This window comes from Leiobunum rupestre, chromosome 9 (assembly GCF_980474605.1).
Source record: "Leiobunum rupestre chromosome 9, qqLeiRupe1.1.hap1, whole genome shotgun sequence".
NCBI lineage: Eukaryota > Metazoa > Arthropoda > Arachnida > Opiliones > Sclerosomatidae > Leiobunum > Leiobunum rupestre.
This window is the reverse complement of record NC_143392.1, coordinates 55,483,199-55,496,502: the sequence shown is the minus strand read 5'-3', so window position 1 is coordinate 55,496,502 and position 13,304 is coordinate 55,483,199. Positions and strand designations below refer to the sequence as shown.

Genomic DNA, 13,304 nt, shown 5'->3' with positions numbered 1-13,304 from the left:
GTTGGTAATACATCATTTTTACTAACTTTTACCACCCTGGCCTTCTTGCAAAAAGCTGTCTCCTATGGAGAATTAATGATCAACGACAAGTCCTGCAAAATATCAAGCGCTGAAGACGACGGCATCTGGCTTACCATCAAGCAGTTACCTTCTTGGATCCAATGGGATTCCATCTTGACAACCCTGCGTCAATACGGGGAAATAAAAGCTCATCGCCACGATGAATACAAGGAATTAAAGGGCATTAGAAACGGAGATCGTGTGGTAAAACTAAAAATGAACAAAACAATACCTAATGTGCTTTATTTTGGAAGGAGCAGGGCCCTGGTGTACTATACCGGGGTCACGAAAAAGTGCTTCTTTTGTGAGCAGGAGGGGCACGTTGCCTCTACGTGCGAAAAAAAGAAAAATCAGACGGCAGAGAAACCTGGAACCAAAGACGACTTACCAAAAGATCCTGAAATAACCAGAAGCTCAATACCTACACTTACCAAAGCCTCCACCCAAGACGAAAACCTGGAAGAAAAACAAGAAAATCAAACAAGCAATATACCCATACTTACCTCTGCCGACGAATCCAAAAGCTCTGAAGAGAGCTGGTCACTAACATCACCAGAACCATCCAAGAAAAACGCAGAACCTCCAGTCCCAACCAGCCAATACTCCGACGCCTTGAAATCTCCACCACAGACTGATGAACCTGAAAAGATAAACAGAAAAAATATAACCAACTCCGCCACCACCCTCAAGTTCGATCCGTCAACCTGGGAGTATGGAATGCTGCCCGACCTTCAACAGTTTTCGAAATACCAACTAATAGCCCTCTCTGAAACAATCAAATCCCGATCATCCCCAAGTAACGCTTCTCTTAAAAAACAAGCTGACCAAATCCTCGACAACATCTCTGAAATCCTAATAAACTGGCATAAACGACGACGCAGCTTTACTCCACCCAAAGAAACTAAAAAAGGGAAAAATATGTTTTAAATTTAATTTTTAAATTTTTTAACATAGTTCTTTGCTAGTTTTTTTTTTTTTACCATGTTTCTTTTATCTTTCAACGATGGTTCGCGATAAATTAAAATAATTAACACGCGAACAAAATGACCAAATTGTAAAAATGTAAAAAAAACGAAGCTTTTAATAAACAATTAAAAGTATCTGTTCTTATCAGCTTAATATCTGATACGGGTCCCATCGGGGCCCAAGATATTAAACTTATTTTTGGACGGCGGCGGAGAGGTCGGAGCTTGCTCCACCTCCGCCACGGGTTGGCCTGGTATTGCAGTTCTTCCAGGATCGGCCCACCTCGCTCAATGAATCTAAAATCAAACACCATATATATATATATATATATATATATATTCCTGACGTCATAAGAGGGAAAGTCGTCATTGGCTAGTAGATCATTTTGAAGATTCGGACGGATTTGTTTTGTAATTTTTTACCTTAACTGTCGTACGTTACCAACGGTATGTTTTTTTTAAGTCACTTTCGTTACTAACAGGAGACATGATTAGGAGTTCACAGCCGGCCGCTTTTCGACATTCGCATTGGCAACACGTCTTCCCCTTTAAAAAAATTAACCCCTCCCAAACCATGGTAACTCCGTTCTCGAAACGGACACCATATAAGTTATTTACATCGAGTTACCTAGCGAGGATTGCGGTACTATCGCTGTAGAAATAGGGGACTGTTAAAAGCGGGATGGTTTGGAAAAAACGAGTTTTTGTGTTGCTGATGCCGGGGCGCGTACTACGCGGCAACCACGGTCAATTCGTAGTGCCATATCTCATGACACTTCTCTACAGCTGTTCTGGTAAGCGTGCAGGAGGAAACTCCGTATGATCAAGATCTTACTTTTTCTAATTATCGATTAAGCACGGTTCCATGTTGCCACTTATTTAAAAAAAGACCCAGAGAAAACCGAAGATAAATTATCGCCTTGGCGAACTAGTTAGAAACAGCGTAAAAGAAAATATTTAAAAATAAACAAATTTTATTAGAAAGACTCAAATACCCCGTTAATGAAAAAAAAGAGGGTGAGAGGAAGAGATCAGCCACCGGCACGCCGTGTTCCCTGGTGGTCTCCCTCCCTCCCAAGAAATGACCCCACTCGACGCGGCTTACCGTCGTTGATGGGTCGAGAACCAATGTATTCTGCGTGATATTACCGTTGACGGCTGAAAACGCTCGATGGCCGTCGATCTTTTTGTTTGAAATCAAGAAGTTACCTTCTTTGGTCAGACGTGATGGTTATACACGCTGTCATCTCCAACCACGAGCAATCTGCTTAAACATAATTATGAAATTTGTGAATGCTCAATCTCACTCTTTTTCTTTTTCAACCACCAAAGCCCCCTTTGCCGGTTATCGCTTCTCGGCCTTTTGGCTAAGATCAAAGTGTAGTATCTGTTCTTATCAGCTTAATATCTGATACGGGTCCCATCGGGGCCCAAGATATTAAACTTATTTTTGGACGGCGGCGGAGAGGTCGGAGCTTGCTCCACCTCCGCCACGGGTTGGCCTGGTATTGCAGTTCTTCCAGGATCGGCCCACCTCGCTCAATGAATCTAAAATCAAACACCATATATATATATATATATATATATATTCCTGACGTCATAAGAGGGAAAGTCGTCATTGGCTAGTAGATCATTTTGAAGATTCGGACGGATTTGTTTTGTAATTTTTTACCTTAACTGTCGTACGTTACCAACGGTATGTTTTTTTTAAGTCACTTTCGTTACTAACAGGAGACATGATTAGGAGTTCACAGCCGGCCGCTTTTCGACATTCGCATTGGCAACACGTCTTCCCCTTTAAAAAAATTAACCCCTCCCAAACCATGGTAACTCCGTTCTCGAAACGGACACCATATAAGTTATTTACATCGAGTTACCTAGCGAGGATTGCGGTACTATCGCTGTAGAAATAGGGGACTGTTAAAAGCGGGATGGTTTGGAAAAAACGAGTTTTTGTGTTGCTGATGCCGGGGCGCGTACTACGCGGCAACCACGGTCAATTCGTAGTGCCATATCTCATGACACTTCTCTACAGCTGTTCTGGTAAGCGTGCAGGAGGAAACTCCGTATGATCAAGATCTTACTTTTTCTAATTATCGATTAAGCACGGTTCCATGTTGCCACTTATTTAAAAAAAGACCCAGAGAAAACCGAAGATAAATTATCGCCTTGGCGAACTAGTTAGAAACAGCGTAAAAGAAAATATTTAAAAATAAACAAATTTTATTAGAAAGACTCAAATACCCCGTTAATGAAAAAAAAGAGGGTGAGAGGAAGAGATCAGCCACCGGCACGCCGTGTTCCCTGGTGGTCTCCCTCCCTCCCAAGAAATGACCCCACTCGACGCGGCTTACCGTCGTTGATGGGTCGAGAAACAATGTATTCTGCGTGATATTACCGTTGACGGCTGAAAACGCTCGATGGCCGTCGATCTTTTTGTTTGAAATCAAGAAGTTACCTTCTTTGGTCAGACGTGATGGTTATACACGCTGTCATCTCCAACCACGAGCAATCTGCTTAAACATAATTATGAAATTTGTGAATGCTCAATCTCACTCTTTTTCTTTTTCAACCACCAAAGCCCCCTTTGCCGGTTATCGCTTCTCGGCCTTTTGGCTAAGATCAAAGTGTAGTATCTGTTCTTATCAGCTTAATATCTGATACGGGTCCCATCGGGGCCCAAGATATTAAACTTATTTTTGGACGGCGGCGGAGAGGTCGGAGCTTGCTCCACCTCCGCCACGGGTTGGCCTGGTATTGCAGTTCTTCCAGGATCGGCCCACCTCGCTCAATGAATCTAAAATCAAACACCATATATATATATATATATATATATATTCCTGACGTCATAAGAGGGAAAGTCGTCATTGGCTAGTAGATCATTTTGAAGATTCGGACGGATTTGTTTTGTAATTTTTTACCTTAACTGTCGTACGTTACCAACGGTATGTTTTTTTTAAGTCACTTTCGTTACTAACAGGAGACATGATTAGGAGTTCACAGCCGGCCGCTTTTCGACATTCGCATTGGCAACACGTCTTCCCCTTTAAAAAAATTAACCCCTCCCAAACCATGGTAACTCCGTTCTCGAAACGGACACCATATAAGTTATTTACATCGAGTTACCTAGCGAGGATTGCGGTACTATCGCTGTAGAAATAGGGGACTGTTAAAAGCGGGATGGTTTGGAAAAAACGAGTTTTTGTGTTGCTGATGCCGGGGCGCGTACTACGCGGCAACCACGGTCAATTCGTAGTGCCATATCTCATGACACTTCTCTACAGCTGTTCTGGTAAGCGTGCAGGAGGAAACTCCGTATGATCAAGATCTTACTTTTTCTAATTATCGATTAAGCACGGTTCCATGTTGCCACTTATTTAAAAAAAGACCCAGAGAAAACCGAAGATAAATTATCGCCTTGGCGAACTAGTTAGAAACAGCGTAAAAGAAAATATTTAAAAATAAACAAATTTTATTAGAAAGACTCAAATACCCCGTTAATGAAAAAAAAGAGGGTGAGAGGAAGAGATCAGCCACCGGCACGCCGTGTTCCCTGGTGGTCTCCCTCCCTCCCAAGAAATGACCCCACTCGACGCGGCTTACCGTCGTTGATGGGTCGAGAACCAATGTATTCTGCGTGATATTACCGTTGACGGCTGAAAACGCTCGATGGCCGTCGATCTTTTTGTTTGAAATCAAGAAGTTACCTTCTTTGGTCAGACGTGATGGTTATACACGCTGTCATCTCCAACCACGAGCAATCTGCTTAAACATAATTATGAAATTTGTGAATGCTCAATCTCACTCTTTTTCTTTTTCAACCACCAAAGCCCCCTTTGCCGGTTATCGCTTCTCGGCCTTTTGGCTAAGATCAAAGTGTAGTATCTGTTCTTATCAGCTTAATATCTGATACGGGTCCCATCGGGGCCCAAGATATTAAACTTATTTTTGGACGGCGGCGGAGAGGTCGGAGCTTGCTCCACCTCCGCCACGGGTTGGCCTGGTATTGCAGTTCTTCCAGGATCGGCCCACCTCGCTCAATGAATCTAAAATCAAACACCATATATATATATATATATATATATATTCCTGACGTCATAAGAGGGAAAGTCGTCATTGGCTAGTAGATCATTTTGAAGATTCGGACGGATTTGTTTTGTAATTTTTTACCTTAACTGTCGTACGTTACCAACGGTATGTTTTTTTTAAGTCACTTTCGTTACTAACAGGAGACATGATTAGGAGTTCACAGCCGGCCGCTTTTCGACATTCGCATTGGCAACACGTCTTCCCCTTTAAAAAAATTAACCCCTCCCAAACCATGGTAACTCCGTTCTCGAAACGGACACCATATAAGTTATTTACATCGAGTTACCTAGCGAGGATTGCGGTACTATCGCTGTAGAAATAGGGGACTGTTAAAAGCGGGATGGTTTGGAAAAAACGAGTTTTTGTGTTGCTGATGCCGGGGCGCGTACTACGCGGCAACCACGGTCAATTCGTAGTGCCATATCTCATGACACTTCTCTACAGCTGTTCTGGTAAGCGTGCAGGAGGAAACTCCGTATGATCAAGATCTTACTTTTTCTAATTATCGATTAAGCACGGTTCCATGTTGCCACTTATTTAAAAAAAGACCCAGAGAAAACCGAAGATAAATTATCGCCTTGGCGAACTAGTTAGAAACAGCGTAAAAGAAAATATTTAAAAATAAACAAATTTTATTAGAAAGACTCAAATACCCCGTTAATGAAAAAAAAGAGGGTGAGAGGAAGAGATCAGCCACCGGCACGCCGTGTTCCCTGGTGGTCTCCCTCCCTCCCAAGAAATGACCCCACTCGACGCGGCTTACCGTCGTTGATGGGTCGAGAACCAATGTATTCTGCGTGATATTACCGTTGACAGCTGAAAACGCTCGATGGCCGTCGATCTTTTTGTTTGAAATCAAGAAGTTACCTTCTTTGGTCAGACGTGATGGTTATACACGCTGTCATCTCCAACCACGAGCAATCTGCTTAAACATAATTATGAAATTTGTGAATGCTCAATCTCACTCTTTTTCTTTTTCAACCACCAAAGCCCCCTTTGCCGGTTATCGCTTCTCGGCCTTTTGGCTAAGATCAAAGTGTAGTATCTGTTCTTATCAGCTTAATATCTGATACGGGTCCCATCGGGGCCCAAGATATTAAACTTATTTTTGGACGGCGGCGGAGAGGTCGGAGCTTGCTCCACCTCCGCCACGGGTTGGCCTGGTATTGCAGTTCTTCCAGGATCGGCCCACCTCGCTCAATGAATCTAAAATCAAACACCATATATATATATATATATATATATATTCCTGACGTCATAAGAGGGAAAGTCGTCATTGGCTAGTAGATCATTTTGAAGATTCGGACGGATTTGTTTTGTAATTTTTTACCTTAACTGTCGTACGTTACCAACGGTATGTTTTTTTTAAGTCACTTTCGTTACTAACAGGAGACATGATTAGGAGTTCACAGCCGGCCGCTTTTCGACATTCGCATTGGCAACACGTCTTCCCCTTTAAAAAAATTAACCCCTCCCAAACCATGGTAACTCCGTTCTCGAAACGGACACCATATAAGTTATTTACATCGAGTTACCTAGCGAGGATTGCGGTACTATCGCTGTAGAAATAGGGGACTGTTAAAAGCGGGATGGTTTGGAAAAAACGAGTTTTTGTGTTGCTGATGCCGGGGCGCGTACTACGCGGCAACCACGGTCAATTCGTAGTGCCATATCTCATGACACTTCTCTACAGCTGTTCTGGTAAGCGTGCAGGAGGAAACTCCGTATGATCAAGATCTTACTTTTTCTAATTATCGATTAAGCACGGTTCCATGTTGCCACTTATTTAAAAAAAGACCCAGAGAAAACCGAAGATAAATTATCGCCTTGGCGAACTAGTTAGAAACAGCGTAAAAGAAAATATTTAAAAATAAACAAATTTTATTAGAAAGACTCAAATACCCCGTTAATGAAAAAAAAGAGGGTGAGAGGAAGAGATCAGCCACCGGCACGCCGTGTTCCCTGGTGGTCTCCCTCCCTCCCAAGAAATGACCCCACTCGACGCGGCTTACCGTCGTTGATGGGTCGAGAACCAATGTATTCTGCGTGATATTACCGTTGACGGCTGAAAACGCTCGATGGCCGTCGATCTTTTTGTTTGAAATCAAGAAGTTACCTTCTTTGGTCAGACGTGATGGTTATACACGCTGTCATCTCCAACCACGAGCAATCTGCTTAAACATAATTATGAAATTTGTGAATGCTCAATCTCACTCTTTTTCTTTTTCAACCACCAAAGCCCCCTTTGCCGGTTATCGCTTCTCGGCCTTTTGGCTAAGATCAAAGTGTAGTATCTGTTCTTATCAGCTTAATATCTGATACGGGTCCCATCGGGGCCCAAGATATTAAACTTATTTTTGGACGGCGGCGGAGAGGTCGGAGCTTGCTCCACCTCCGCCACGGGTTGGCCTGGTATTGCAGTTCTTCCAGGATCGGCCCACCTCGCTCAATGAATCTAAAATCAAACACCATATATATATATATATATATATATATATATATATATATATTCCTGACGTCATAAGAGGGAAAGTCGTCATTGGCTAGTAGATCATTTTGAAGATTCGGACGGATTTGTTTTGTAATTTTTTACCTTAACTGTCGTACGTTACCAACGGTATGTTTTTTTTAAGTCACTTTCGTTACTAACAGGAGACATGATTAGGAGTTCACAGCCGGCCGCTTTTCGACATTCGCATTGGCAACACGTCTTCCCCTTTAAAAAAATTAACCCCTCCCAAACCATGGTAACTCCGTTCTCGAAACGGACACCATATAAGTTATTTACATCGAGTTACCTAGCGAGGATTGCGGTACTATCGCTGTAGAAATAGGGGACTGTTAAAAGCGGGATGGTTTGGAAAAAACGAGTTTTTGTGTTGCTGATGCCGGGGCGCGTACTACGCGGCAACCACGGTCAATTCGTAGTGCCATATCTCATGACACTTCTCTACAGCTGTTCTGGTAAGCGTGCAGGAGGAAACTCCGTATGATCAAGATCTTACTTTTTCTAATTATCGATTAAGCACGGTTCCATGTTGCCACTTATTTAAAAAAAGACCCAGAGAAAACCGAAGATAAATTATCGCCTTGGCGAACTAGTTAGAAACAGCGTAAAAGAAAATATTTAAAAATAAACAAATTTTATTAGAAAGACTCAAATACCCCGTTAATGAAAAAAAAGAGGGTGAGAGGAAGAGATCAGCCACCGGCACGCCGTGTTCCCTGGTGGTCTCCCTCCCTCCCAAGAAATGACCCCACTCGACGCGGCTTACCGTCGTTGATGGGTCGAGAACCAATGTATTCTGCGTGATATTACCGTTGACGGCTGAAAACGCTCGATGGCCGTCGATCTTTTTGTTTGAAATCAAGAAGTTACCTTCTTTGGTCAGACGTGATGGTTATACACGCTGTCATCTCCAACCACGAGCAATCTGCTTAAACATAATTATGAAATTTGTGAATGCTCAATCTCACTCTTTTTCTTTTTCAACCACCAAAGCCCCCTTTGCCGGTTATCGCTTCTCGGCCTTTTGGCTAAGATCAAAGTGTAGTATCTGTTCCCAGCTATTTCGCTGAAATCTTGGCCGAAAGGCCGTCAAGCGAGTTTTCCAGCTATACAGCTAGTTCCTGCGATGCTGACTTACCTGCCGGTATCCTGACGTTCCTGTTCCTGTTCCTGCTTCTGAAGCTGCCGCTGCTGTTTCCGGTTCCTCTGCTGTTCCTGACTCCGCTGCTGTTCCTGGTCCTGGTCCTGCTGAGACTTACCTGTCGCTGCTGTTCCTGGTCACTACGCCGTATCCTGACTTGGCTGACTCCTGCCATTACCTTTTGACGCCGTTCCTTCTTGGGACTTACCTTCAACCGACGACCTCTCCACAGCCTTAATGGCTGCAGAGGTAAAAAAACGGACTGCCCGGCTTGAAGTCGACGCCGGATTCCTGGACGTCGCTCGGACCTTCTACGAAAAACTTGGACCACAGTGCTTGGAGACTCTTCAACCTGTTGGAAAAAGTTGTTACCTACTCACCTTTACCACTCTGGCCTTCCTCCAGCAAGCTGTCTCCTATGGAGAGCTGTCCATCAACGAAAAACTATGCAAGATTACCAGCATCGAAGACGACGGTGTCTGGCTCACAATAAAGAACCTCCCCTCCTGGATACAGTGGGACGCAATACTTACCACACTACGACAATATGGAACCATCAAAGCCCACCGTCTGGATGAATACCCCGAATTAAAAGGTTTAAAAAATGGTGACCGTTCAGTAAAAATAATCATGAGCAAAACTATCCCGAATGTCCTCTTTTTTGGACGAAGCAGGGCACTAATATACTACACAGGCGTCGTCAAAAAATGCTTTTTTTGCGACGAAGAAGGTCACAACTCTTCCACGTGTGAAGTCAAACGAGCCCGACTAGCAGAGCAGAACCAACCCATGGAGGAAGGCCAGAAAGAGTCTCCAAAGGAACAGCCCGAGCGCGTCCAGGAGCCACTCAACAGTACTTCTGCTAAAGAACACGATCCATTAGCAGAAGCAGCAACACCACAAGAGGCACCACCCAGCGACCCCCAGGACTCATACGTCAACCCAAAAGCTCTAGAAACCATCAGCAATTATTCACAAGCGCAACTTCAATCATTGAAAGAACACCTCGAGACCATGAACGGAACAACCGAAACCAGGAAACAGCTGTATTTAAAGATCGTCAGCAAGGAACAGGAAAAATTTTCAAAACGACGCATGTCCAACTCTCCAGGAATTGCTGCCAAGAAGGGAAAGACCCTGAACGACGAGAAGAAGACTTTCGCCAGTGCCACCAAATCCACGCCAGAACAAGATTTGTATATAGAATACGTCACATACTGAGTTTTGTAAATATATTTCTGATGCCTTTTAATATGCTTTTTTTTAAAGTATATTTTAATGTATTGTTCATATATTTTATTTGCCACCTTTTTTAGTTTTTATCTCGATCATTTATAGTGTTTTGTTTTAAAAGTTTTTAACTTTACTCAACTCCTTTTGTTTTAAACCTGAAAAAAAAAAAAAAAAAAAAGAAAATTAGTTATATGCTTAAAAACCTATAACAAAATTGTATACTTACCTTGACTATGAACTTGACTCTGTTTCGCGATAATTTAATTAATTTAAAACGCGAACACATATAAAAAATGTAAAAATGTCCAATGTAAAAAACAACGAAGCTTTTAATAAACAATTAAAAGTATCTGTTCTTATCAGCTTAATATCTGATACGGGTCCCATCGGGGCCCAAGATATTAAACTTATTTTTGGACGGCGGCGGAGAGGTCGGAGCTTGCTCCACCTCCGCCACGGGTTGGCCTGGTATTGCAGTTCTTCCAGGATCGGCCCACCTCGCTCAATGAATCTAAAATCAAACACCATATATATATATATATATATATATATTCCTGACGTCATAAGAGGGAAAGTCGTCATTGGCTAGTAGATCATTTTGAAGATTCGGACGGATTTGTTTTGTAATTTTTTACCTTAACTGTCGTACGTTACCAACGGTATGTTTTTTTTAAGTCACTTTCGTTACTAACAGGAGACATGATTAGGAGTTCACAGCCGGCCGCTTTTCGACATTCGCATTGGCAACACGTCTTCCCCTTTAAAAAAATTAACCCCTCCCAAACCATGGTAACTCCGTTCTCGAAACGGACACCATATAAGTTATTTACATCGAGTTACCTAGCGAGGATTGCGGTACTATCGCTGTAGAAATAGGGGACTGTTAAAAGCGGGATGGTTTGGAAAAAACGAGTTTTTGTGTTGCTGATGCCGGGGCGCGTACTACGCGGCAACCACGGTCAATTCGTAGTGCCATATCTCATGACACTTCTCTACAGCTGTTCTGGTAAGCGTGCAGGAGGAAACTCCGTATGATCAAGATCTTACTTTTTCTAATTATCGATTAAGCACGGTTCCATGTTGCCACTTATTTAAAAAAAGACCCAGAGAAAACCGAAGATAAATTATCGCCTTGGCGAACTAGTTAGAAACAGCGTAAAAGAAAATATTTAAAAATAAACAAATTTTATTAGAAAGACTCAAATACCCCGTTAATGAAAAAAAAGAGGGTGAGAGGAAGAGATCAGCCACCGGCACGCCGTGTTCCCTGGTGGTCTCCCTCCCTCCCAAGAAATGACCCCACTCGACGCGGCTTACCGTCGTTGATGGGTCGAGAACCAATGTATTCTGCGTGATATTACCGTTGACGGCTGAAAACGCTCGATGGCCGTCGATCTTTTTGTTTGAAATCAAGAAGTTACCTTCTTTGGTCAGACGTGATGGTTATACACGCTGTCATCTCCAACCACGAGCAATCTGCTTAAACATAATTATGAAATTTGTGAATGCTCAATCTCACTCTTTTTCTTTTTCAACCACCAAAGCCCCCTTTGCCGGTTATCGCTTCTCGGCCTTTTGGCTAAGATCAAAGTGTAGTATCTGTTCTTATCAGCTTAATATCTGATACGGGTCCCATCGGGGCCCAAGATATTAAACTTATTTTTGGACGGCGGCGGAGAGGTCGGAGCTTGCTCCACCTCCGCCACGGGTTGGCCTGGTATTGCAGTTCTTCCAGGATCGGCCCACCTCGCTCAATGAATCTAAAATCAAACACCATATATATATATATATATATATATATATTCCTGACGTCATAAGAGGGAAAGTCGTCATTGGCTAGTAGATCATTTTGAAGATTCGGACGGATTTGTTTTGTAATTTTTTACCTTAACTGTCGTACGTTACCAACGGTATGTTTTTTTTAAGTCACTTTCGTTACTAACAGGAGACATGATTAGGAGTTCACAGCCGGCCGCTTTTCGACATTCGCATTGGCAACACGTCTTCCCCTTTAAAAAAATTAACCCCTCCCAAACCATGGTAACTCCGTTCTCGAAACGGACACCATATAAGTTATTTACATCGAGTTACCTAGCGAGGATTGCGGTACTATCGCTGTAGAAATAGGGGACTGTTAAAAGCGGGATGGTTTGGAAAAAACGAGTTTTTGTGTTGCTGATGCCGGGGCGCGTACTACGCGGCAACCACGGTCAATTCGTAGTGCCATATCTCATGACACTTCTCTACAGCTGTTCTGGTAAGCGTGCAGGAGGAAACTCCGTATGATCAAGATCTTACTTTTTCTAATTATCGATTAAGCACGGTTCCATGTTGCCACTTATTTAAAAAAAGACCCAGAGAAAACCGAAGATAAATTATCGCCTTGGCGAACTAGTTAGAAACAGCGTAAAAGAAAATATTTAAAAATAAACAAATTTTATTAGAAAGACTCAAATACCCCGTTAATGAAAAAAAAGAGGGTGAGAGGAAGAGATCAGCCACCGGCACGCCGTGTTCCCTGGTGGTCTCCCTCCCTCCCAAGAAATGACCCCACTCGACGCGGCTTACCGTCGTTGATGGGTCGAGAACCAATGTATTCTGCGTGATATTACCGTTGACGGCTGAAAACGCTCGATGGCCGTCGATCTTTTTGTTTGAAATCAAGAAGTTACCTTCTTTGGTCAGACGTGATGGTTATACACGCTGTCATCTCCAACCACGAGCAATCTGCTTAAACATAATTATGAAATTTGTGAATGCTCAATCTCACTCTTTTTCTTTTTCAACCACCAAAGCCCCCTTTGCCGGTTATCGCTTCTCGGCCTTTTGGCTAAGATCAAAGTGTAGTATCTGTTCTTATCAGCTTAATATCTGATACGGGTCCCATCGGGGCCCAAGATATTAAACTTATTTTTGGACGGCGGCGGAGAGGTCGGAGCTTGCTCCACCTCCGCCACGGGTTGGCCTGGTATTGCAGTTCTTCCAGGATCGGCCCACCTCGCTCAATGAATCTAAAATCAAACACCATATATATATATATATATATATATATTCCTGACGTCATAAGAGGGAAAGTCGTCATTGGCTAGTAGATCATTTTGAAGATTCGGACGGATTTGTTTTGTAATTTTTTACCTTAACTGTCGTACGTTACCAACGGTATGTTTTTTTTAAGTCACTTTCGTTACTAACAGGAGACATGATTAGGAGTTCACAGCCGGCCGCTTTTCGACATTCGCATTGGCAACACGTCTTCCCCTTTAAAAAAATTAACCCCTCCCAAACCATGGTAACTCCGTTCTCGAAA

General features: G+C 42.8%; 7 non-coding genes and 3 pseudogenes across 7 annotated transcripts; all 10 read left to right on the top strand.

The window, feature by feature from the left end:
* Positions 1-1,133: 1,133 nt before the first annotated feature.
* LOC149931483 (U2 spliceosomal RNA) lies at positions 1,134-1,313 on the top strand (annotated as a pseudogene).
* A 1,059-nt stretch (positions 1,314-2,372) lies between these two features.
* Positions 2,373-2,564, top strand: LOC149931482 (U2 spliceosomal RNA). The gene has a single exon (XR_016476336.1). It is a non-coding gene; the product is annotated as a U2 spliceosomal RNA (small nuclear RNA).
* Positions 2,565-3,621: 1,057 nt separating this feature from the next.
* On the top strand, positions 3,622-3,813 carry LOC149931481 (U2 spliceosomal RNA). Its single transcript, XR_016476335.1, has one exon. It is a non-coding gene; the product is annotated as a U2 spliceosomal RNA (small nuclear RNA).
* A 1,057-nt stretch (positions 3,814-4,870) lies between these two features.
* Positions 4,871-5,062, top strand: LOC149931480 (U2 spliceosomal RNA). Its single transcript, XR_016476334.1, has one exon. It is a non-coding gene; the product is annotated as a U2 spliceosomal RNA (small nuclear RNA).
* A 1,057-nt stretch (positions 5,063-6,119) lies between these two features.
* LOC149931479 (U2 spliceosomal RNA) lies at positions 6,120-6,311 on the top strand. The gene has a single exon (XR_016476333.1). It is a non-coding gene; the product is annotated as a U2 spliceosomal RNA (small nuclear RNA).
* A 1,057-nt stretch (positions 6,312-7,368) lies between these two features.
* Positions 7,369-7,560, top strand: LOC149931478 (U2 spliceosomal RNA). Its single transcript, XR_016476332.1, has one exon. It is a non-coding gene; the product is annotated as a U2 spliceosomal RNA (small nuclear RNA).
* A 1,071-nt stretch (positions 7,561-8,631) lies between these two features.
* On the top strand, positions 8,632-8,734 carry LOC149931477 (U2 spliceosomal RNA; annotated as a pseudogene).
* Positions 8,735-10,319: 1,585 nt separating this feature from the next.
* On the top strand, positions 10,320-10,499 carry LOC149931476 (U2 spliceosomal RNA; annotated as a pseudogene).
* A 1,057-nt stretch (positions 10,500-11,556) lies between these two features.
* Positions 11,557-11,748, top strand: LOC149931475 (U2 spliceosomal RNA). The gene has a single exon (XR_016476330.1). It is a non-coding gene; the product is annotated as a U2 spliceosomal RNA (small nuclear RNA).
* Positions 11,749-12,807: 1,059 nt separating this feature from the next.
* LOC149931474 (U2 spliceosomal RNA) lies at positions 12,808-12,999 on the top strand. The gene has a single exon (XR_016476329.1). It is a non-coding gene; the product is annotated as a U2 spliceosomal RNA (small nuclear RNA).
* The last annotated feature ends 305 nt before the right edge of the window (positions 13,000-13,304 follow it).